This window comes from Piliocolobus tephrosceles, chromosome 20 (genome assembly GCF_002776525.5).
Source record: "Piliocolobus tephrosceles isolate RC106 chromosome 20, ASM277652v3, whole genome shotgun sequence".
NCBI classification, from domain to species: Eukaryota; Metazoa; Chordata; class Mammalia; order Primates; family Cercopithecidae; genus Piliocolobus; species Piliocolobus tephrosceles.
The window spans coordinates 40,455,792-40,481,168 of record NC_045453.1 but is presented as its reverse complement, the minus strand read 5'-3'; the positions used below and the strand labels follow the sequence as shown (position 1 = coordinate 40,481,168).

The following is a 25,377-nucleotide window of genomic DNA, read 5'->3' as shown; positions in this document are numbered from 1 at the left end:
AAATAAATAAATAAATAAATAAATAAATAAATAAATAAATAAATAAATAAAATAAAATGGGGGGATTGGGGATCATGTCTACCCCTGAGGATTTAATGACAGCATATAAATAGAGCCTGGCAGGTGGCAGAACCGTGATATATATTCAGCATTGTTAGTTCTTGAGGTGGGTAACTTTTGTTTTTTCCCAACCAAACTCTATCTTCCTCTTGTTCTGGTGACAGTACCTGGAATTTCCTTTAGAAAATCACCTTCCTCAGTTCTGGCCAGGACAATCAGGCAAGAGAAAGAAATAAAAGGTATTCGACTACGAAAAGAGGAAGTCAAATTGTCTCTGTTTGCAGATGACATGATTGTATATTTAGAAAATCCCATTGTCTCAGCCCAAAATCTCCTTAAGCTGATAAGCAACTTCAGCAAAGTCCCAGGATACAAAATCAATGTGCAAAAATCACAAGCATTCATACACACAAATAACAGACAGAGAGCCAAATCATGAGTGAATTCTCATTCACAATTACTACAAAGAGAATAAAACACCTAGGAATCCATCTTACAAGGGATGTGAAGGACCTCTTCAAGGAGAGCTACAAACCACTTCTCAATAAAATAAAAGAGGACACGAACAAATGGAAGAACATTCCATGCTTATGGATGAAAGAATCAATATAGCGAAAATGGCCATATTGCCCAAAGTAATGTATAGATTCAATGGTATCCCTGACAAGCTACCACTGACTTTCTTCACAGAACTGGAAAAAACTACTTTAAAGTTCATATGGAACCAAAAAAAAGCCTGCATAGCCAAGGCAATCATAAACAAACAAACAAAAAAAAACAAAGCTGGAGGCATCATGAAACCTGACTTCAAACTACACTACAAGGCTACAGTAACCAAAACAATGTGGTACTCATACCAAAATAGATATATAGACTAATGGAATAGAACAGAGGCCTCAGAAATAACACCACACATCTACAATTATCTGATCTTTGACAAACCTGACAAAAGCAAGCAATGGGGGAAAGGATTCCCTATTTAATAAATGGTGTTGGGAAAACTGGCTAGCCATATGTAGAAAGCTGAAACTGGATCCCTTCCTTATACCCTATACAAAAATTAATTCAAGATGGACTAAAGACTTAAATGTAAGACCTAAAACCGTAAAAACTCTGGAAGAAAACCTAGGCAGTACCATTCAGGACATAGGCATAGGCAAAAACTTCATGACTAAAACACCAAAAGCAATGGCAACAAAAGCCAAAATAGACAAATAGGATCTAATTAAACTAAAGAGCTTCTGCACAGCAAAAGAAACTATTATCAGAGTGAACAGGCAACCTACAGAATGGGAGAGAAGTTTTGCAACCTATCCATCTGACAAAGGGCTAATATCCAGAATCTACAAAGAACTTAGACAAATTTACAAGAAAAAAACAAACAAACCCATCAAAAAGTGGGCAAAGGATATGAACAGACACTTCTCAAAAGAAGACATTTATGCAGCCAACATATGAAAAGATGCTCATCATCACTGGTCATCAGAGAAATGCAAATCAAAACCACAATGAAATGTCATCTCATACCAGTTAGAATGGCGATCATTTAAAAGTCAGGAAACAACAAATGCTGGAAGGGATATAGAGAAATAGGAATGCTTTTACACTGTTAGCGGGAGAGTAAATTAGTTCAACCATTTTGGAAGACAGTGTGGCGATTCCTCAAGGATCTAGAACTAAAAATACCATTTGACTGAGCAATCCCATTACTGAGTATATACCCAAAGGATTATAAATCATGCTACTATAAAGACACATGCACAGGTATGTTTATTGTGGCACTATTCATAATAGCAAAGACTTGGAACTAACCCAAATGTCCATCAATAATAGACTGGATAAAGAAAATGTGGCACATATACACCATGGAATACTATGCAGCCATAAAAAAGGATGAGTTCATGTCCTTTGCAGGGACATGGATGAAGGTGGAAAACATCATTCTCAGCAAACTATCACAAGGACAGAAAACCAAACACCACATGTTCTCACTCCTAAGTGGGTGTTGAACAATGAGAACACATGGACACAGGGAGGGGAACATCACACACTGGGGCCTGTTGGAGGGTGGTGGGATGCGGGAGGGATAGCATTAGGAGAAATACCTAATGTAAATAATGAGTTGATGGGTGCAGCAAACCAACATGGCACATGTACGCCTGTGTAGCAAACCTGCACATTGTGCACATGTACCCTAAAACTTAAAGTATAATAATAATAATAATAAAAAGAAAATAACCTTCCTCTATGTGTTTTGTGTGGAGCCAACGTTGCTTAAATCCTGCAGTGCATACACAGATCGGTGTTGGCCAACCAGAGCATCCTTGCTGCTCTGCACCCATGATGGATTTAGGGTTGGCCCATTTTCAGGCCAGATTCGTGAGAACTGCATCCTAGACTTATACTAGAACCATCAAGGAAGAAGAGTCGTCCTTGCACTGAGACCACTAATCCTGGCACTGTGGGCATCAGTCTCAGCCCTCTAAGGATACAACCCCTCTAAGGAAGCAGAACTGAGAGATGGAGATGGCATCATTTGAGCTCCTGACTCCCATCGTGCCTGAAGCTAGAGGACTGCTGGAAGTTTTAGTTAAGTGAGCAATAAATCTCCTATTTCTTTGAGCTAATATAAGTTTGGTTTCTGCCCTTTGCAGTTACAAGGGCATTGAATAATTCCATTCATTTTTGGCTCCCTCTCTATGGGAAGAGTGGCTAGGATGGGTTAAAACCGGTAGTCAAGTGGACAAGTAGTGGAGGTGAGGACAAAGGGGACAAACTAGGGGATTCTTCCTCCACCCCCAGAGATAAGAAGGCGGGCTTAGAAAGCTGCGGTATTCACCACCACTCCTGCCTGTCCATTGCTGAGTGTCTCACTAGGGGTAACTCCCCAGCACTTCCAGGGAGAATGACCTGACACAGTGATTCTGGAAGCCAAGAATAAGCATGGGGACAGTTCCCGGTGGGAGATGTGGCAGGCCTGGCAGAGACTGACTCAGAGGTCATAGCACTCTCCAACTCTGCTTCATCTCTCTCTTAAAAAACCCAAACAAACAACACTTTATTGAGGGATGATTAACATACAATAATCTGTATATATATTATTAAAAGTTTTTAGTTTTAACTTTCATGGGTACAAGGCTGCACATATTTAATGCATGCAACTTGGTATGTGTGGAGATAAGTACATTAGGTGAAACCATCACCACATTCAAGGCCATAAGCATATCTATTACCTCCCAAAGTGTCCTTGTCCCCTTTTTATTTATTTGTTTTTGTGATAAGAACATGTAACACAAGATCTATCCTCTTAACGAATTTTTAAGTACATAATACAGTATTGCTGGCTATGGACACTCTGATGTACAGCAACTCTCTAGGACTTACTCATCTTTATAACCAAAACCTTGTGCCCTTTGACTAATACCTTTCTCTTTTCTCCTCCCCTCAGCTCCTGGCAACCATCATTCTACTCTTTGCTTCTACGAGTTTAATTATTTTAGATTCCTCATGAAAGTGGTATCATGCAGTAATTTTCCTTCTGCATCTGGCTTATTTCACTTAGCGTGGTGTCCTCTAGGTTTCTTAACACTGTTGAAGGCAGGATTTCCTCCTTTGTTAAGGCTCTTTTGTATGTATCCGTTACACACTCATACTCTGTTCGTCTCTTGAATGCTGCCTCCCAAGATGCTCACTTTATGCATGCCCTCTTCCGTCAATCATGCATCTTCTCTTTGCCCATTTCTCTTAAAGTATAAATCTCTCTCGTCCCCATCAAAACTTGGCTATCTGGTATTCCAGTCTGCTAATATGCTGCTAGCCAAGGTAGCACTTTGTAATACACCAGGGATTCCAACCACACACCAGATTTTTTGTTGAACAACCCTAATATATAAAATGGATAAAAGCGGAGCTGCTTGTAGGAGGGCCAGCAGGCTCCATGTCCTGCATGCACGGCCTCACTGGCCTGTTGTGTGCTGGTCTCAGGGTGCCCTTCCGTATGGTAGCATCCTTATTGCAAGTGAGAAGCTAGTCTCCTCTGAATCTTTGATTTCAAAAGAAAAATGTCTGGAGCCTTTTTAGATGGGTCAGAGAAGAAAATGAAGGTGAGAAAAGTCAACCAAAGCATGAAAATTCCCTGGCAAACTCACAGCAGGCTGTGGTTTGGAGCCAGCTTTGAACCTGAATGCTTCCAAAATGGCACCTCTTCTTAGATTTGGTCTTCACAGGCTCCTGGTGGAGCCCAATGTTTCTTGGGAATTGGCTACACTTGGAGAGCCACAAGTGTATGCCATGTGCCTAGCATTAACTGTCATTACCTCCTTGGATCTGAACAATGCTCCAAGTAGTCATTGTTAATGCCATTGTACGGAAAAAGCCATTGATCCTCCATATAGACAGTGGAAGAATGAGGCCAATCTGGTTCTCTCTTCTGTTAAGGTCTGTGTTAGCTTGTCTTAGAGGTGGTGCCTACAGTCCTCCCCTCCACATAGGCTTTTATCACTCTTCCTGTTGACAGATGGAATCTGCTTCCTGCTCCCTTGAATCTGCGCTGGTCTGTGACTTGCTTTGATCAGTAGAATGAAGCAGAAGTGACACTGTGTCAGTTCCAGGCCTGACGGTTGAGAGATCTGGGAGTTTCTGTGTTGGCCCTCCTGGAAGTGGGCTGCTTTTCTGTAAGAACATCCGTGCTATCTTGGTAGGGTGATGCCATGGGAAGAGGCCCTGGAGGACGAGTCATTACGTGGAGGAAGCGGCCACATGCAGCAGCACCCAGGTGCAGACACCTGACAGAGGCTGTCTGGGGGGCTCTAGCCCCACCCAGCCGAACACAGGAGTGGCCACGGCTGATATGGTGTGGCTTTAATAACTTGTTTTAGTTTAATAATAAATTGTTTCAAGTTGCTACATTTTGAGGTGGTTTTTTATGCAGCAATAAGTAACTGAAAGAGTTTGCCTCTCTTTTCATTGAAAATTAACTTCTTGTGGCAAATGGTCAGCTCTGATGTTTTTCAAAATTGGGAACAATTGGGCTATGTTCTTCCTGGAGCAATGGCAGACAACGAATTGGAACCAGGGAAAGCCCAACTTTAAACCCTGGCCTCCTGAGAAAATCAGCATCAACTTCACTCCCTGCAGTCCATTCTAGCCAGACTTTGTTTCATAGTGGCGGTGGTCTGAGCTCATAGCCAGGAAATTTGAATGCAAAAATTTCCACTTTTGGTGGGTTGTGACAGTCTACATTCTACTTTGGGAAATACTTGTGTTTTCCGAAGATAGCTTAGTTTATCATGTGAAATTCTGCTTCAGTGGCCATCCTTATGCTGATACTATGTAAAGAGACATGATTATCTTTCATCTTAGAAAGATCTAGATGTGGTTTTTGCTTTGCTAAGGGGCCGGATTTTAGGTCCTGGCAAAGGTAGGTAACCTATTAGATGCCTTGTGGATAAAAATTCTGCAGAAGCAAGGTGCTTGGGAAGGTGGGCCTGGAATAGTAGTTTTTCTCTGAATGTGGGGTAGTTCACCTCTCTATGTCAATTTTAATTGGGTAGGGCTTACCTATCTTTATGTTTTTAAAACAAATGTTGGTTCTATATTTGAACTCCCTGAGCCAATTTTGATGAGGGGCAGGAAGACAGAGCCAGGATGGCAAAAGCATTCTGCAAGCACCGAATCCCCTACCTAGTGGCTTCTCGGGTGATCATTTTCCAGCCCCTGCAAGCCTTTTGGGAATTCAGATGGAAGCACTTATCCTCAGACATGTGGCTCATTCTTGTTTCCTCCAGGAGCCAATAGGTGGTAGTAACGGGCCAGCAAAGAAGCACCTGCTACTGTGGGTGGTTCAGCCTAGCTGTCAAGGTGATAGAAGCAGCTAGGTGGTTTAAGTCGAAGAATACCTCTAGAGAAGTACTTTAAGTCTGAATGTATGTGATGCAGACACTAGCTTCTCAAAACAGCCTGACTTAGCGTAGACTCCATTTTCCAAGGATTTTTCATCTCTCTGAGCTAGAAGAGCTACTTTCTTGGCAGATGGGAGCAGCCAGGCACATTGGGAGTAGCCCATGCCAAATGCTGTGCAGCCTATGGGGTTGTGAAACACATGCCCGTTGTGCTCCTTGCCCTGGTGGGGGCTGACCGTACCCTGGGCATGTGGTCCAAGCCCAGAAAGGTGCGGGGAGGCACAGACATGCAAACAGTTGGATGGGCAAGCACAGGCACAAACATCCTATAAGCACTGACTGTGGGGACATGTGGAGGCTGTGAGGATGAGAAAGACGTGATGGAAGGATGATGAGGCAGGGATTGGCATGAGGCTGGGTTGCTCAAGTAAGGTTTGGTGAAGTTGTGGAGTTTGGGAAGAATTTGGAAGAAGGAACCCAACTTGTTGGAGGAAAAAAACTGTGGAGGTGGAGGAAGCATAGGAGGAGCTGCTGTGATGGACTTTGATTGGTCCAGCAGATGAGAGGTCTCAGACCAGAGCAGTTGTTGACTGGGGGGACCTGGGAGCTGATGGTGAGAAACATTAGCATGGGGATTCCTGTGCACCAGGTTACGGCCCATCAGGAGGGGCAGCCACATCAGTGTGGATAATCTGAATGTCATCAGCAAACCAGTTTCAGAGGCACTCACAAGGCTTGACTTGTCTGACTCGTTTCATCCCACATTCCTGTTCTTGAATAAATACCTTTCGAGCCTTCAGAACTTTCTAGACTCAAGTCTTTATTAGAAAAAATGGCACCATAAAGACTCTATCGCAGTCTCTAGGTGGCCTCCTGTAGCTCCCCTGACCCCTATTACTGCAGGTGTTCTGTACATCTTCTATTTGGTGTGATGTGCACAGACGCACACTATGAAGAACCCCACTGGGATAAAAAGACCAGAGATGTCCCAACTTGGGGGCGATGGTTTGCTTTTTAAGAACAATATCTTTCAAATGTTATTGACCACAAGTTATACAAAAAATACATTTTACAATATGACCCGGTATACACATTTTAATGTGTAATTTGTAATTGAAATTAAAAGTTCATGAAACAATTTTCACTTTGTATTATATCGTATGTTTTTTATTTTAAAGCTGGCAGTGACACACTAAAATGGATCTGATGACCCGAGCAGTTTTCTTTTTACAGTTTGTATCTTTTTTTCCGACCAAGACACCTCTGGATTGACTTCCAAAAACAGAAACTCTCACTGCTTCAGAGGCCCCCATTAACCTGCTTTTTGTGATCACTCTACTGGGGACTGGGCAGAAGTTTGTCTTTGTAGCCTTGATAAGAAAGAGCAGTGCTCAGCAGAATGAGAGAACAAATTGTAGGACTTAAGACAAAATCAGTGACAGAAGGCCTAGAAGCAAGGATTTGATTTACTCACATAGAGTTGAATGTGATTATGTGTTTAGCATGTAATTGCCTTGGTTGCTTTCTTTGGGAGTGTTTCTCCCCCATTCCCCAACTGTATTTTTAAAACCTTAAGGTCAAGGAGCAGGCAGTATGGCCTAAAATTGGCTTGTGGTATCCATGCCATGAACTCTTCCTGAGGGATGTGCAGTTTACAGCTCCTGGTGTCTTTCTGGGCATTGTGCAGCAAAATAGTTAAAAAGCCAGAACCAATTTTTCAACACTGAGCATGGATCGCAGCTCCTCCACGCCTTTGCTTTGTGAACTTGTATAACTTTGACTGTCTGTGCCTCAGTTTCCTTACCTGCATGGGGCAATAATCACAGTACCCACATCACAGGGTGACTGAAAAGACCAGAGGAGAGAATGCTATAACATGAGCTCAATGCTGGGGACATGTGAGCATCACCTGTTGGTATCTGATAGGGCTCCCTGAGGCCTCCTGTTAGACAATAATCTTTTTACCAGCCTACTTCCAGCAATAGGCTGGAAGTGATAATAAAAGCATATTCCTTTCTTTAAAAAAACCTATAAACTTAAACTTTTAATAAATTATGAAAGACCTTTCCATCAATAGATTGGCTTTTTGAGTCTCATGAGATAAGCTAATTTTTGGAAAAATTTTGCTTGTTAATATCTTACAGTCAACTCTGAGTCAGTAAAATCAACAGAGAAATGAAATAGAGGCAGGTGAACAAGTTTCAGCAATATGTCACAGCAGAACCCTTCACAAAATACTGGCCAGGCTATAGTGTCAATCAGATTCTAAAGTATTCTCTAATAGTCATTCCTTTTTTGAACTACATAGGAATGGGCTAGATAAAAATAACACATTTCAAAAATCAACATAGTTTTACTCATATGAGACTGCATGAAAGAAGTTACCTTGAGATGTTCATGAAAAGCAACACAATTCCATATATTGATGCATTTTATTTTTTCATTTGTGGCATTTTCTCCCTTAATAATTGCTCTGTTGTCACCATGGGAATTTCAGGCATATAAAAATACCCAAATAATGAGTCCTCTCCTAAAATGATAAAGAAAACCAATTTTGTTCTTTCTCCTTGTCTTTTCCAACCCAGCTTCATACTGACCTTAAAACTTAGGGCAATAAACCTGCCATATAGTGTTGCGTGCTTGGTTCCATCAGCATTTTTTGGTGTGTGTGTGTGTTAGCCAAAACAAATAGCTTATTGTCTACTATGAACATGCAAAGACAAGTTTTTTGGAGGAGCTTGGGTAAGCGTTGTGCAGGGACTTAAATTTCGGCTTCATGTGCATGATGGTTGAAGGCTCTCTTGTCAGTCAGCCTGGGGCAGCCCAGGAAGGGGGAAGAAGATGACAGAAGGAAAACAGTTGTCTCCTAGGAATACAATGAAAGATGGGGCTGAGGGGAAAGACAGGAGAAGGAAAGATGTACAGGAGGCCTCTCTGATCTAACAGGACACCAGTAATCTGTGTTGCTTTCCAAGATCCCTGGGATTAGCACAAACACAATTGATGCATATTCCACAGGTGCCTAGTGTGGAGGCTTCTTCAGGCTCCCTGAGAGGAATAATTTTCCTTTTGTGGGATGCTCTGCTTAAATCCACTTTGATTGTTTTTCTGGGGTTCGCTGTGGTTGCATTAAGATTTCTAAGGTAGAAGGAATTATTGTTTCTTCTTTGTCTTGCACCTGCTAAAGGTGATCATTCACTTCCTCTCTGGAAAACCTAACCTTCCACCCCATTGTCACCCTTAGCCCAGGCCCACATCCTTCCTTAGCTGGATAATGGTCGTGGTCTGGTCTCCTATACCTGTTTCCTGCATCACTTTTTCAACTTGTTCTCCCTCTTGGAATCATAATCATCTTTCTAAAATGAAACTCTGACCATGTTATTGTTATAAGCTCATGGACATCCACTGTCTTCAGGGCGATATTCCAACTCCTTAGCATGGCGTACAAGACCTTTTACCATCTGACTAGCCCTGCTCACTTATCCCAGGAGCACTTCTCTTGCTACAACATACACACCTATTCTCTATGAGTCCATACTTCAGTTCCTTTGTATGTGTTATCTTCTCTTCTGAGAAGGCAACCTGCTCCCCATCCCTGACTCATTCCATGTTGTTCTGTGACAAACTGCTACTTATAAACATTCATCACAAATGTTACTTAGTTAACCCCACAATGATAATTGGAGACTCCAAAACTCAATCTCAGCGATTGATAGAAAAGCCAGAAAGAAGATAAGTAAAGAAACAGAGGACTTGACCAACATAGTAAAGCAACTAGATCTAATAGATATGTACAGAACACTCTACTCAGCAACAACAGAACAACTTCCTCTCAAGTGAACATGGGACAGTCTCCAGGACAAACCTTATGTCAGGCCACAAACCAAATTTCAGTGGATTTCTTTTTCTTTTTTTTTTGGGATGGAGTTTCGCTCTGTTGCCCAGGCTGGAGCGCAGTGGCGCCATCTCGGCTCACTGCAACCTTAGCCTCCTGGGTTCTCCTGGCTGGGCATGGTGGCTCACACCTGTAATCCCAGCACTTTGGGAGGACGAGGCAGGCGCATCACGAGGTCAGAAGATGGAGACCATCCTGGCTAACACGGTGAAATCCCATCTCTACTAAAAATACAAAAACAATTAGCCAGGCATGGTGGCGGGAGCCTGTGGTCCCAGTTACTTGGGAGGCTGAGGCAGAAAATTTCAGTGGATTTTAAGAAACAGATATATTCAAACTATCATCTGCGACCATGATGGGGTCAATTTAGACATCAGTAACAAAAGAAAAACTGTAAAGTTCACAAATTCATGGAAATTAAACAAGCCACTCTTACACAATTAAAGGATCAAAGAAGGAATCACAGAAGAAATTAGAAAATACTTAAAGATGAATGAAAATAGAAATACAACATACCAAAACCTATGCGATTCAGTAAAAGTAGTGATTTAAAGCTGTGAACACATTAGGCCAGAGGTGGTGGCTCACGCCTATAATCCTAGCACTTTCAGAGGCCAAGGCAGGTGGATCACCGGAAGTGAGGAGTTGGAGACCAGCCTGGCCAATGTGGTGAAACCCCATCTCTACTAAAAATACAAAAAATTGGCTGGGCATGGTGACTCATGCCTGTAGTCCCAGCCACTTGGGAGGCTGAAGCACGAGAATTGCTTGAACCTGAGAGGCAGAGGTTGCAGTGAGCTGAGATCATGCCACTGTACTCCAGCCTGGGTGAGAGAGCAAGACTCCATCTCAAAAAAATAAATAAATAAATGAAACTGTGAACATATTAAAAAAGAAGAAAGATCTCAAGTCAACAAATGAACTTTACAACTAAGGAACTAAAAAACCCAAATTAAACCCAAAGTTAGAAGATGAAAGAAAATCATAAAGATTAAAGCAGAGATAATAAATTAGAGAAGAGAAAAATAATAAAGATTAAAAAAACCCCAAAAGTTCACTCTTCAAAAAGGTTAACAAAATTGATAAACATTTAGCTAGATTGGCTAAGAAAAAAGATAGAAGACTCAAATAACTAAAATCAGGAATGGAAGTGGGGACATTACTAATGGGTCCACAGAAATAAAGGAGATTATAAGAGAGCACCATGAACAACTGCATGCCCACAAATTAAATAACCTAGACGAAGTGACAAATTAGAGACACAAAGCCTACCAAATCTGAATCATGAAGAAATTGAAAATCTGAATAGGCCTGTAGTTAGTAAGCAGACTGAATTAGTAATCAAAAACCTCCTGACAAAGAAAAGTCCTGGACCTGATGGCTTCTCTGGTGAATTCTCTTAAGCATTTAAAGAACTAACATTAATCCTTCTCAAACTCTGTCAAAAAATAGAAGAGGTGGGAACACTTCCTATCTAATTCTGTGAGGCTGGTGTTGACTGATACCAAGCCAAAAAAAGAAATTACAATAAAAGAAAACTACAGACCAATATACACGATAAACTGTAATGTAAAAATCCTCAACAAAATACTGGCAAACTAAATGCAGCGGTATACTAAAAGGTTTATACACCATGACAAAATGTGGTTTATTCATGGAATGCAGGGATGGTTCAATATGCAAAAATGGGTCAGTGTGGAGCTGTCTTTATTTTGCTTTGTTTCTCCAATGAACTGAAGCCATTTTTAAAAAGCAAGAAAATATGTATGAATATAAAGGTATTCTCGAGTTGGAGTGAAAAAGAATGCAAATGATTTAAACATTTTTTATATTGATTGCATGTTAAAATGATAATATTTGGGATGGTATTTGGATATGATTGGGCTAAATACAATATATTATTAGAATAAAAAAGTTGGTCAGTGTAATATATACCACATTAACAGAATAAAGAAAAAAATCCACAGGATCATTTCAATTGATTTAGAAAAAGTATTTGACAAAAGTCAACATCCTTTTATGATTAAAAAAACACACTCAAGGTAACTACCTCAACAATATAAAGGTATATATAAAAAATCCACAGCTAGAATCATACTCAATGGTAGGAGGCTGACAAATTCCTTGAAGACCATGAACAAGGAAAGGATGCCCACTTTCACCTCTTCTGTTCAACATAGTATTGGCAGCTCTAGCCAGAGCAATTAGGCAAGGAAAACAAATAAAAGGCTCCAAACAGGAAAGGAAAAAATAAAAATATCTCTGTTTGTAGATGACATGAACTTATATGTAGAAAGCACTGAAGTTTCCACAAGAAGACTTAAAACTAATAAACAAATTCAACAAAGTTACAAAATACAAAACCAATATGCAAGAATTAATTGCATTTTCATACACTAACAATGAACAATTCAAAAATAAAATTAAAAGAACCAATTCCATTTACAATAGCATCAAATATAATAAAATACTTAGGAATTAGTTTAACCAAAGAATGAAAGACTTCTACACCAAAAATGATAAAAAGTTGGCTGGGCAAGTGGCTCACACTTGTAATCCCAGCACGCTGGGAGGCTGAGGTGGGTGGATCATCTGAGGTCAGGAGTTCAAGACCAGCCTGGCCAACATTGTGAAACCCTGTCTCTACTAAAAATACAAAAATTAGCCAGGTGTGGTGGCATGTGCCTGTAATCACAGCTACTCGGGAGGCTGAGGCAGGAGAGTCGCTTGAATCTGGGAGGTCAAGGTTGCAGTGAGCCAAGATGGTGCCACTGCATTCCAGCCTGGGTGACAGAACAAGATCCATCTCAAAAAACAAACAAACAAACAAACAAACAAATGAAAGAAAATGATAAAAATTTGCTGAAAGAAATTAAAGAAGACATAAATAAAAAGAAAGATATTTATGTTCATGAATTAGAAGACTTAATATTGTTAAAATGACAACACTACACAAAACAATCTACAGCCTTAATGCAATCCTTATCAAAATCACAATGGCATCTTTTGCAGAAATAGAAAAATCTGTCCTAAAATTCTCATGGAATCTCTAGCAGTTCCAAATAGTCAAAAATAATTTTGAAAAAGACCCAAGTTGAAAGTCTCACACTTCTTGATTTTTAAAATACATTACAAAGCTACTGTAATCAAACTGTGTGGTACTGGCATAAACACAGACATATAGCTCAATGGAACAGAAAAGAGAGCCCAGGAATACATAACCCCACATATAAGGTTAAATGATTTTTGACAAGGTTGCCAAAACTATTCAATGCAGAATTATTATCATTTGTTGAAGGCATTTAACAAATGATACTAGGAAAACTGGATATCCATGTGCAGAAGAACGAAGTTGGAGCTTTGACCAATGTTATATATAAAAACTAGAGATCATGGTGGACGGGAAGCAGGACTAGATTGCAACTCCAACTTGGACGGACAGAGAAGCAGGGGGAGGCTCGCATCGTGAATTTTTGCTCCAGGAAGACTGGAAGAATAAATCAGAAGACCTGAGAGGACCCACAGACCCCTGAAGGAAGTGGATTGCTCCTGCAGAACCCAGGAGACACCCTAAATACTGTGCTGTTATCCATGGCTGACAGACCCAAAGATGGTTCACATCACAGGACTCTGCAGACAACCCCCAGTACCAGGCTGGAGCCTGGGTAGACTTTCTGGGTGGCTAGATCCAGAAGAGAGATGACAATCACTACAGCTGGGCTCTCAGGAAGCCACAAAGAGTACTACATCAAGGGAACCCCTGTGGGACAAAAGAAACAGAAGAACAGCCTTCAGCTCTAGACTTTCCCTCTGACAGAGCTTACCCAAATGAGAAGGAATCAGAAAACCAACTTTGGTAATATGACAAACAAGGTTCTTTAGCACCCCCAAAAAATCACACTAGCTCACCAGTACTGGACCCAAACCAAGAAGAAATCCCTGATTTACCAGAAAAATAATTCAGGAGGTTAGTTATTAAGCTAATCAGGGAGGCACCAGAGAAAGGCGAAGCCCAGTGTAAGCACATCCAAAACATGATACAAGAAGTGAAGGGAGAAATATTCAAGAAAATAGATGGCATAAATAAAAAACAATCAAAACTTCAGGAAATAATAGACACACTTACAGAAATGCAAAATGCCCTGGAAAGTCTCAGTGATAGAATTGAACAAATAGAAAAAAGAAATTCAGAGCTCAAAGACAAGGTCATTGAATTATCCCAATCCAACAAAGATGGAGAAAAAAGAATAAGAAAATGCAAACAAAGCCTCCAGGAAGTCTGGGATTATATTAAACAATTAAACCTAAGAATAATTGCTTTTCTTGAGGAAGAAGAGGAATCTAAAAGTTTGGAAAACATATTTGGGGGAATAATTGAGGAAAACTTCCTCAACCTTGCTAGAGACCTGGACATTCAAATACAAGAAGCACAAAGAACACCTGGGAAATTCATTGCAAAAAGGTCATTACCTGGGAATATTGTCATCAGGTTATCTAAAGTTAAGACAAAGGAAAGACTCTTAAAAGCTGTGAGACAAAAGCACCAGGTAAACTATAAAGGAAAACGTATTGGATTAACAGCAGATGTCTCAGCAGAAACCCTACAAGCTAGAAGGCACTGGGGTCCTATCTTCAGTCACCTCACACAAAACAATTACCAGCCAAGAATTTTTCATCAAGTGAAACTAAGCTTCATATATGAAGGAAAGACAGTCTTTTTCAGATTATAATTTTTAAAATGAAATATTTCTTCCCAATTATCATGAGAATATCCAGGACTGGTGAAAGATTATAAATCTCTCCAACAATTTTTGAATACTTTTTAATAGTATGTACCAAAGAATGTTTGTATTTTTTAAAATAATAATTTCACTTCTAGGAACTTAGCTTAAGAAATGTTTCCCTGACTGCAGCATATAATTAAGAATTATATTCATTTTACATTATTTAAAATTCTGAACAATTGCTAACAGAATGAACAATAGGGGAATATTTTGGAAAACTACATTTCATCATGTTAAGGAGAAAAGCCAGAAGATAAAATTGGATATAGTGTAGGATCACAATTAACTAAGTGTGCATGAAAATACGGCGACATTTTTATAGCTATTGGTGATACTTTGGCCCCTTTTTTCTTTTTTGTACTTCTCAAATTTTCTATAATTAACTGTCACTTTTGTAATGAAGAAGAGAATTTAACCAATGGTGTTATATGATAAGATAATGACTTAGAAAATCTGAAAGAGTACTATTTATTTTGATTCTTTGGAGGCAAATAAAGTAAAAAAAAAAATCTCTCTAAGTCAAAATGATTTGGGAACAAAATGAAATCCTGATAGAATAAGAGGGTATGAAAATGTTTATTTCAAGAGACCTGGTTTCTGGCTTTTCTAGAATCATGTGTAGGCAACGATTATTACCGTTATTCTTGCAGACTCAGTAGTTTAGTCTCAAAATATGTAATCTGATCTTATTTGCTTGGGTCCCATATTTATGCAACAAATATTAACGGAGCCCCTACTCTGTGTCTTAGACTGTTACAGAGGAAAAAAAGAAAGTTTGTTAATAACAGCTGCTGCCTATTGAGTACCTACACGAATGTTGGGGGTGTTACAACTCTACAAGGTGGAACTATGATTCCCTCTTTACCAAGGAGGTAACTAAAGACCAGAGAGGAACTTGCTCCAGATTCCATAGCAGTAAAGCAATGGACGTGGTTTTTAACCCATCCCACAGTCTTTCAGTTGCTCCATGCCATCATGTTTCCAAAATAGAGAGTGATGGCATTCCATTACAGAACATAGATACATCTTGCCATGAGCAGTCTTATGGCCCGAGGCTTGGCTGTGCCCTCTCCCCTGGCATACTCCCCCATGCTATGTGCCCCTCCCACCTCTGAAGTGCAAATGTGCCAGCTGGACAAAACACCTAGATCCCCAAGAAGGGTGCGGAGCAGGCAGCTGTCTCCCAATGTATGCTGGTCTGACAGATTTGCTTTGGTGCCAGATCCTATCGAGGTCTTGAACCTCTCCTGAGGGAGAGTTGTTGACAGAAAGGTATAGAGGGATAACATATTTGTCAGCAAAATCACTAAGGGATAAGCAGAGCTCTGCTGGCAGCCCAGTTTCTGTGGGATAAAGAGACACATGCCCTTAGTTGATTATGCACACAAAGCAACCAATAGGTCCAGGCTTTCTGGCTCTCCCTCAGCTTAATCAGACTGAAAATCACTGAGCTATTAAAACATTTTGGAGAAACTCAAACAACTCAGCCCTCAGGTGCCTCATCTTGTAAAGTTTGCATGCTGAGCCAGAACTAAATAATTTCCAAGGTTTCCTACAGTTCAAGGAGCTTGTGATTTTGTTTGCACAAGACTTGGTAAAACATTTATCATTTAATATTAAATTAAAATCTAAGATAATACTGTATTTCTAGAATGGTCCCAAATAGATTTAAAATAGTTACATTTTCATAGGAAAAAGTCTGGGAGAGATTTCTAAAATTGTTTACAATGTGTGATCATAGGTGATGTAAATTTTTTGCTTATTTCTCTAATAGGCCTTGTTCATTATTAAATGTCTATATTGTTTAATTATTAAATGTGTATATTGTTTAATTATTAAAAGTCTATATTGTTTAAGCAGTTACTTGCAGCTGAATGCAACCTAACTAATAGAAGAGATTATTTTAGAGTGTTTGGGGAAGGGTCTCTGAGCAGGTGACATTTAAATGATGTGAAGAAGTGAGCCATGTGAAAGAATAGGGAAGGACATTCTTGGCAGATTGAACAAGAACAGATTGGTTTGTTCCAGGACAGCAAGAAGGAAGACCAATGTGTGTGGGGCACAGGGAGGTGGGAGATGAGGTCACGGGGCAAGGTAGATGGCAAGAGTGAGTATGGGTTAAGAACCAGGGCTGGAGAGGGAGGCATGGACTAGACCACAAAAACCTTGGAGTTGTACCATGTTCTGTGATTCCAGGTACAATAGTAAGTACGCCATGGTTGGGCTTCGAGTACAGTGACATATTCTGATTTTTGGTGTAGAAAGTGAACTGCTGAAGGCTGAAAGATCAGTTAGGAGTTATTGCTGTAGTCCCCGTGTAAGATGATGGTGGCTTGGACAGAGTGTCAGCCATGGGGGTGACAAGAAGCAGTCAGGCTTTGTTGATGGATTGGATATGGGGTGTGAGAAGTGGAGAGGAGTCAAAAATGACTCCCAGGCTTTTTGTCTGAGCCACTGGGTGGATGGTTGTGCCAATTCCAAGAGGGTAAGACTGCAGGAGGAAGGAGCTTGGGATGAGTTAAAAAGAAAGTTTTGCTTGGACGTACTGAGTTTTAAATGCCTATTTGACAACCACATTGATATGCTAAGGAGATAATCGATGGCTGCATCTGGAACTTAGGGAAGATACATGAGGCAGAAATATACATATGGGTTTCATCAGCATAGAAATGGTGTTTGGAACTAAGGGACAGAGATCACGAGGAGAAGGAGGTAGAGAGAGAAGAGAAGAGCCCAACGCTGAGCCTCAGGTACCCTAACACTTAGAAGTGCAGAAGGAGGAGCCTGGAGAAAGGGCTGTGAAGAAATGGTCAGTAGGGTAGGGAGAACGAGGAGGGTGTGGGTTCTTAGAAACATGTGAAGGAAGTGTTTTCAGGAGGTGGGAGTAACCAACTACTCCAAATGTTACTCACAGTTTGCATAAGACAAAGATATGGCATTGTCCGTTGGATTTGACAAAATAATATCCATTATGACCTCAAAGAATGTGCTCAGTGGCATGGATTAAAGAGAAAAAGGGAAGTGAATCAATGGAGATGTCAAAACAGGCTATGTCTAGGAGCTTTGTTATGAGGGCACATGGGGGAATGGTTCAGTAGGTAGAGAAGAACGTGGAGTCCTGGGAGGAGCTTTCGAAGGCAGAGAAACTGGAACATGTTTGCATGCTGCTGAGGGTAGTCCAAGAAGAAATCCATGATGTAGGAGAGAGAATTACAGGGAAGAATCCCTGGGAAGGGGTAGAGGAGATGGGGTCTGGGCAAGAGCAGTGAACTAAATTTGGATAGAAGATGGGTCAATTTATGTATGGAGCTGGAGGGAAGGAGGCTGCATGCGGACAGATGTAGATGGGCTGGGAAGTTAGTGGTGGGACTATGAGGCCGTTCTCCTCCTTCATTTTTTTGAGACAGGGTCTCACTCTATCTCCTAGGTTGGAATGCAGTGGTATGATCATAACTCACTGCAGCGTTGAACTCCTGGGTTCAAGCAATCCTCTGACCTCAGCCTCCTGAGTAGGTGGGACTACAGGTGTGCACCACCATGCCCAGCTAATTTATTTTTATTTTTTAGTATAGACAAGGTCTCCCTATGTTGTCCAGGCTGGTCTTGAACTCTTGGCTCTTGCCTTGGCCTCTTAAAGTGCTGGGATTACAAGCATGAGCCACCTTGCACAGCCAGTTATCCTTTCTTCTGATCGATTTTGCTGTCTCTGTGAAATAAGAAACAAAGCCACTGTATTCGAGTGGGAAAATAAATGAACTAGGGTGGGCAGTTTTCAGACTGTTTGGTCTCACGACCCCATTACTCTTTTAAAAATTGAGGACCTCAAGGAGTTTTTGTTTGTGTGGGTTATCTCTATCCAAATGTACTGTTTTTTTAACTGAAAAAAAATTAAATTTAATTATACATTTTTAAAGTAAGAGTATTAATCCCATTACATATTAGCATGACTCATTGTATTAAAAAAATAACTATTATCCAAAAGAAAAAAATCAACGAGTATGGTAAGAACCAGGGCTGGGAAGTGAGTGAAGTGGCAGTTTTACATTTCTTTCCCAAATTATTTTAATGTCTGGCTTAATAGAAGATAGCTGAATTCTCATAACTGCTTCTGCATTCGATCTGCTGAGATGACACACTTCCTGTAGCCTCTGAGAAACTCCACTGTACACTTGTGAGAAAAGGAGAATGGAAAAAATAAATAACTTCTTGAAATTACTATGAATATTTTTAGACCACACAGGCCCCCTGAAAGATTCTCAGGACCCCGTTCACACTTGGAGGAATGCTGGACAAATGAAAGGTAGTAAGATTGCTGGGAAGAGCCTGGGCTCAAATTCAGGTTTGTCTGACTCCAAGTTCATGGAAGAGTATCAGAACAGTGAGCCTGGGTTGACCAGCAGCCTCAAATAAGGAAACATGGTTCTCAACTCAGTCAGTAAGTTAATGCTGAAATGCTGTGGTTCAAACACCTCTTGTGGTACAAAGACCAAGAGGGATCAGTTTAACCAGGAGTATTTCAAAGGCTAAAATTTTCCTGAAGTTTCTATAATCTCAGGAAAGGAGAACCCTGAGGGTGGGCATAGCACTGGCTCAGCTGGCACTGTCTGGGGCTTAGAGCTGTACTTTGTGTTTCCAGCTGCAGTTTCTGATTTCTTTTGGTTCCATTCTATTTAACCACACTCGGAAGTTCCACTGGATAGCAAGCCCTGTGAGAGAAGCTTGTATGTGGCTGCTCACTCCTTACACACTGTAGGCAATAGGGAAACATTTTTTGAACAGATTGACCCTAAGGAGGCAAACACGCATGGGGAGCCCCATCCCATCTCTTCAAAGGGCTCCCTTGCACTCAGCAGACCCCTGCTGCAACCAGGGGTGTAGAGGAGTGTCTGAGGATGTGGGAGCAATGCTTCTGCTGACCTAGTCTCTTGGAAGCTCCTACCTACCCAATACGACGTCCTGGAGTATCCAAGCCACCTTGAGTTTCCTTTAAGCGTTATCAACAATCTCCTTCACGTTCAGGTCTGGGGTCAGGATGGCAGCTGCAGGCGCAGCTGAACTTGGGAGTTCACTTTGCATTACAACAGGAAAGATGTTGATAAACCCTCAATCTTCATTTCCCACACAGACTTCACTACCATTGGTGTATTTCTTCTATCAATTCTACTGGAAGGTAGGGAGCAGAATATTCACCTCAAAGGGAGAAAAATACTACAAATGCAGATTTGGGATGATGAAAAAAAGCTCCAGCGAGGGTAGAATTAGGGTCTAGCTCCACCCTTTGTGCAACACAGTGTCATGTGACCTCCACAAACACTGGGACTCGTTTTAAAATGATGTGCTCACCCCCGGCCCTTTCTGCTGTGTGCTTACTGACTTCCTTTGTCCTCAGTGATTCAGATCTGGGTGTTTACTTCATGAGCTCAGCCAGTAACCTTGAAGAACTTGAGTTTCCTCTACTATCCTCTTAACCAAAACTCCTTTTTCCTTCTCCAGGCTGTTTCCCATATAAGGTTCATGACCCCCAGGGAGGATGAAACTGCCTACAAGGTTTGTCTTCTCTCCTGTTCACTGGTTACTCAGCCAGGCCGATTCATGGGCTTCTCAAAGGAGCTTGTTTATCAGAAGCTTGTCTAAGACACCACGTCTTCCAGAAAATCTCACCTGAGTCACCAACAGATTCCTCTAAGAATCTGTAAGCCACTCCTGACCAGTAGGAAACCCCAACAGAGGCAAAGAATAGCAAAGTGAATATTTTGTCAAGAAAAAATGAGAGACTGGGCGCAGTGGCTCATGCCTATAATCCCAGCACTTTGGGAGGCCTAAGTGGGCAGATCATTTGAGGTCAGGAGTTTGAGACAACCTGGCCAACAGGGTGAAACCCTGTCTCTACTAAAAATACAAAAACAATTAGCTGGGCGTGGTGGTGGGTGCCTGTAGTCCCAGCTACTGGGCGGGGGGCTGAGGCAGGAGAATCGCTGAAACCCGGGAGACAGAAGTTGCAGTGAGCTGAGACTGCACCACTGCACTCCAGCCTGGGTGACAGAGTGAGACTGTCTCAGAAAAAAAATAAACAAATAAATAAGCGAGGAAGCGCCCATTTAGATCACTCAGACAAAAGATTTTATTTGTGCCAAAATGTTCCACAAGGCTTCCAGTTTTCACCACATAACTTGATAGTCATGCAAGACTTAAGTATATTTTCAGCTATCCTTTCTCTTTCATTTATTTCTGTTTAATAAGCTCTCAGTCCGTTGATTCTAGTTAGTACATTATGTATCTTTTTTATTTATTTTTTATTTTTTTATTATACTTTAAGTTCTAGGGTACATGTGCATAACGTGCAGGTTTGTTACATATGCATACATGTGCCATGTTGGTGTGCTGCACCCATCAACTCGTCAGCACCCATCAATTCATCATTTATATCAGGTATAACTCCCCAATGCAATCCCTCCACCCTCCCCCCTCCCCATGATAGGCCCCAGTGTGTGATGTTCCCCTTCCCGAGTCCAAGTGATCTCATTGTTCAGTTCCCACCTATGAGTGAGAACATGCGGTGTTTGGTTTTCTCTTCTTGTGATAGTTTGCTAAGAATGATGGTTTCCAGCTGCATCCATGTCCCTACAAAGGATGCAAACTCATAGTTTTTTATGGCTGCATAGTATTCCATGGTGTATATGTGCCACATTTTCTTAATCCAGACAGACTGCATTATGTATCTTTTTAATCACTTACCTTCAGTGAGCATCTTTCCATGTTGGTAAATACCAGTGCTACTACTATTACTATAGGACACTTACTGAGTACTTATTCCACGTCAAATCCTCTGCCAAGCATTTTCAAGCATTGTCTCATTGCCTTCTTGCTACAACCCTATGAAGATGCCATGATTGTCCTCATCCAATGGAGGAGGAAGCTGAGGCTGAGAGCAATTAACACAGCTGTGAGTGAACAGGTAGGATTTAAAGCCAGGCAGTATGATTCTAGAGCCTATGCTTTTAATCACTGTTATTTTACTCTCCTCCACTCCCCAAATATACTGCATTCTTTTTCTGTGATTGTATAGTATTATTCTGTTTTAGATGTGCTATGATTGATTTCACCAATGCTGTGATTACACTTCAGCTGGTTTTAGTTTTCACTACTACAAACAGTGTTGCAACGAATGTCTCTGTGGGCAAATCTTTACAGGTCACGAATGACCCTTTCCTTAGGACACATATTGCCAGCCTGATCTCCAGAAAGGTAGTACATGCCCATCATATTGTACGAAAGTACCCTTTGCCCTCCACCCTTGACACTGGGTTGCGTCCCTTTTTAAAGTATTGCTGTTACGATCGAAGAAAAAGGCTGTCGCATTGTTATTTCAGTTTGTAAGCTAGAACACTTCATTGCACGTTAGCTGTATTCCTCAGGTGTATTTCCTGTTCATGTCCTTTGCCCTCTGAGGTTTGTCGCTTTATCACAGATTTGAGAACTTTTTGTATATGTCTTATATTTTTAGAATTAATAAATTTAGGGCATAAATCTAACAGAAAGAAAAGCAGACTCATTCTGTGTTTTGCATAGCATCTTACATCCTATCCTTCCTCTATAATGATAGTAAAGCATAAGAAATGATTCCTGTGCCCAGAGGTTGAAAGCAGGTCCATTTTAAAAAACTCACTTGGAAGCATCCCCTTTCTCCAAAATTCTCCTCCTGCTCTTCAGTCTCAGAGGAAGGGAAGATGTTGGAGAGGAGCATAAAAACTTACTCTGGGCCGGGCGCAGTGGCTCATGCCTGTAATCCCAGCACTTCGGGAGGCTGAGGAGGGTGGATCACGAGGTCAGGAGATCGAGACTATCCTGGCTAACATCGTGAAACCACGTCTCTACTAAAAATACAAAAAATTAGCCGAGCATGGTGGTGGGCACCTGTAGTCCCAGCTACTCGGGAGGCTGAAGCAGGAGGATGGCATGAACCCGGGAGGCGGAGCTTACAGTGAGCTGAGACGGCACCACTGCACTCCAGCCTTGGTGACAGAGTGAGACTGTCTCAAAAAACAAAACAAAACAAAAAACAAAAAAACCCACAGCAAAACAAAACAAAACACTTACTCCGTAGGGGCCACGTCATCAGACAACTGGCTTGAGCAGGTCCTATGCCATCTTTTATTGATGATGATGAATCAGGAGCTCCCAGGCCTTGTATGTGAGTTTTGGATGTGATTTTAAGTGCAGTTGTCTTGTTTATACTTATTTTCCCTTTGTTATTATTTTGGCATTATCATGGATAATTCCATACTTCTAGGGTGTAATTCCAGTGTAACTAAACTTGAACAGCCCAATATCACACAATTGATTACATACAGCATTTATTTCTAAGTATTTCAGGTCTACGAATGTGACCAATGCCTAGGGGGCTTGAGAACTAATTCAGGTGCCACCCTGCTGGTCTGATGGTTCAAGAGGGCTGCTCACACACAAACCATGGGGTTCATGGGATGTCGATCTTCAGTGGGTTGTCGTTCAGAGCTGGTGGGCTGGGTGGGACCAATGGCTTGGTGCTTGAATCTCAGGCCTCTCTTAGAAGTCTGGCCTCTCCACCCATGCCCCAGAGATCCCATAGGTCCCTATTGTTCTGTCCACAGTCTCACGGACCCTTGATCCCACCCGCCACAAGAAGGGTCCTCAGGAATCAGGCTCTGACATGGAGTGGGCAGGCCGTATATGAAGCAGCGGGGACAGCACCTGTAGAAGGGAAGAGAAGGAGGCAGGAGAGGGCAGAGGGAGAAGTGGAGCTGTGATTCCCATCCAAGGACAGCCTTGGCCAGCTCCATAGGGAGCTCTGCAGCAGGAGGGCCTTTCTGAGTTGGCCTGAGTTGGTCAAGATAGCCAGCTCTCCACTACCATAACAATCAGCCGTGGGACCTGGGACAGCCTGGGAGGGGTTTCAGTGTGGGTGGGGCACTCTCTGATCCAGACCCTAAGGCTCTGATGACTGGAGGCCCCCGGAGGCAGTGCTTTCCCCAGCAGGGCTGCAAGTGTGGAAGGAGATGGGGTCAGCATGCCTTGCTGTCCACCACACCCCTCCTTTCTCTGATTCTCCTGCACTACTAGGTCTTCTTCCTCCAGGCTGTCTGCATCTCAGAGAAATCTTTTCTTGACGCTTGCTCTCATTCCTTCCTTCTGCTTCTAGGTATGCCTCTGTTTTGATATCACCACAGCCCCTTCCAATGTGGTGTGTTCTTCCACCCTACTGAAAATATCCCCCTAATTCGCCAGAAGTCCAGGAGCCCAGCCTGTCTCCCCTGACCCACCTCTGACTTCAGCTGCAGCTGGGAGACCATCCCTGGCATCTCAAGGCATCTGGATTGGTCATGGGTAAAATGCCTTCCTCCAAGTCACTGGCTGAATGTGTAGGGGCTGCCAGTCTTCCAGGGGGTTGGGGATGGCTTTGTCCTGCCCTGATACTCCACAGGTGAACACTTGATCCTAACCTGTCCTGGCCTCACTCAGGTGTTCACTAGGGACAGCAGACAATGCCAGGACACAGTTTTGTCCTACTGATGTAACCGGGTCACTGCCCCAAGCAGAGGGTGGCCATGGTCATGAGGAAGCCTGGGGGTGGTGAGGGGAGTTGGGGGCAGGGAGCAGGCGGCCTAGAACTCATCCGAGGTTTTGGACTGCAAGACCATGGGTGAGACGCGGCTTTAACTACCTGGCCTGTGCCCGGTTGTCTCATGGGATTCAGTTGCAAAACACAAATCCAAAATTAATACAAGAATTTTAAGATGGCAAATGCAGAATAAGCCCCAAGCATGAGTTCCTCTTGCAGCTTCCAGGTCTGCCAACTCCTTTCAGTCTCAGTCTCAGGTTTCTGGGTGCCAGGAGGGCAGCTCTGCCTGCATCTCCGTCATCTCTCAGATTCGACAGGCCCAAAGCCAAACTTCATATTCATCTCCAAACTAGTGTTACCCCCCAAAACCTGGGGTTTGTTTGCCTGATGAGTAACAACTCTCCATGAGAATTCAGGTTTTGATCAATAGGATTTTTATTCCTAAGGTAAGGAGAGCACAGGAATACTTTCCAAAGGAGTGCTTTCCCAAGAGAAAGAGACAGGAGGGCTTTACGGGACGATGGAGAAGGGAGAGAATGCGTCATGGCATGTGGAGGAGGGGTCCCGGTGGCACAGACGCAGCGAGTCATCACGCCAGCATGTAGGTCGCATGTTCTGGTGATGAAGCTGTGGCTCCTTCCAGGGCGGAGATGCGAGTATCATGTGGAAAGTTCACTTGGGTCTGTCTGTAAGTTGCCGAGGTCTGTCAGGAGCCGGTTCCAATGACTAGGTGACCTCATTCCACTCAAGGTTTGGGAGAAAACCGGCTGCAAGGCAGGAGGCTGTAAAACAGGCCAATTGCTTAAGTCAATTAAATTTCTAAGGTCCCTGGAGACCCTCCCCATCTGCTTACACTACTGTCAAAGGTACCCCTATTCACCCAGGACAAGTTTTAAACTGGGGAATCATCTGTGTTTTATTTTTCAGAAGAGTGTTATTGATAAGAACAAAGGTCAGTCTATTGGATTTCCAACCTCCTTCCTACACACACACACACTACACCCCCCACATATACATACATTCACACCAACACACACATTTACACACTCCCACACGAATACACACTCCCACACACATGCACTCATACACATTTACACACACATTTACACACTCCCACATGCACACTCCCACACATGCACT

The 25,377-nt window shown here is 42.1% G+C and overlaps 1 long non-coding RNA gene across 1 annotated transcript in view; it reads right to left on the bottom strand.

Moving 5' to 3' along the window:
* The window catches only part of LOC111526241, an 89,348-nt gene that overhangs the window by 31,445 nt on the left and 32,526 nt on the right, over positions 1-25,377 (bottom strand). The window lies entirely within an intron of this gene.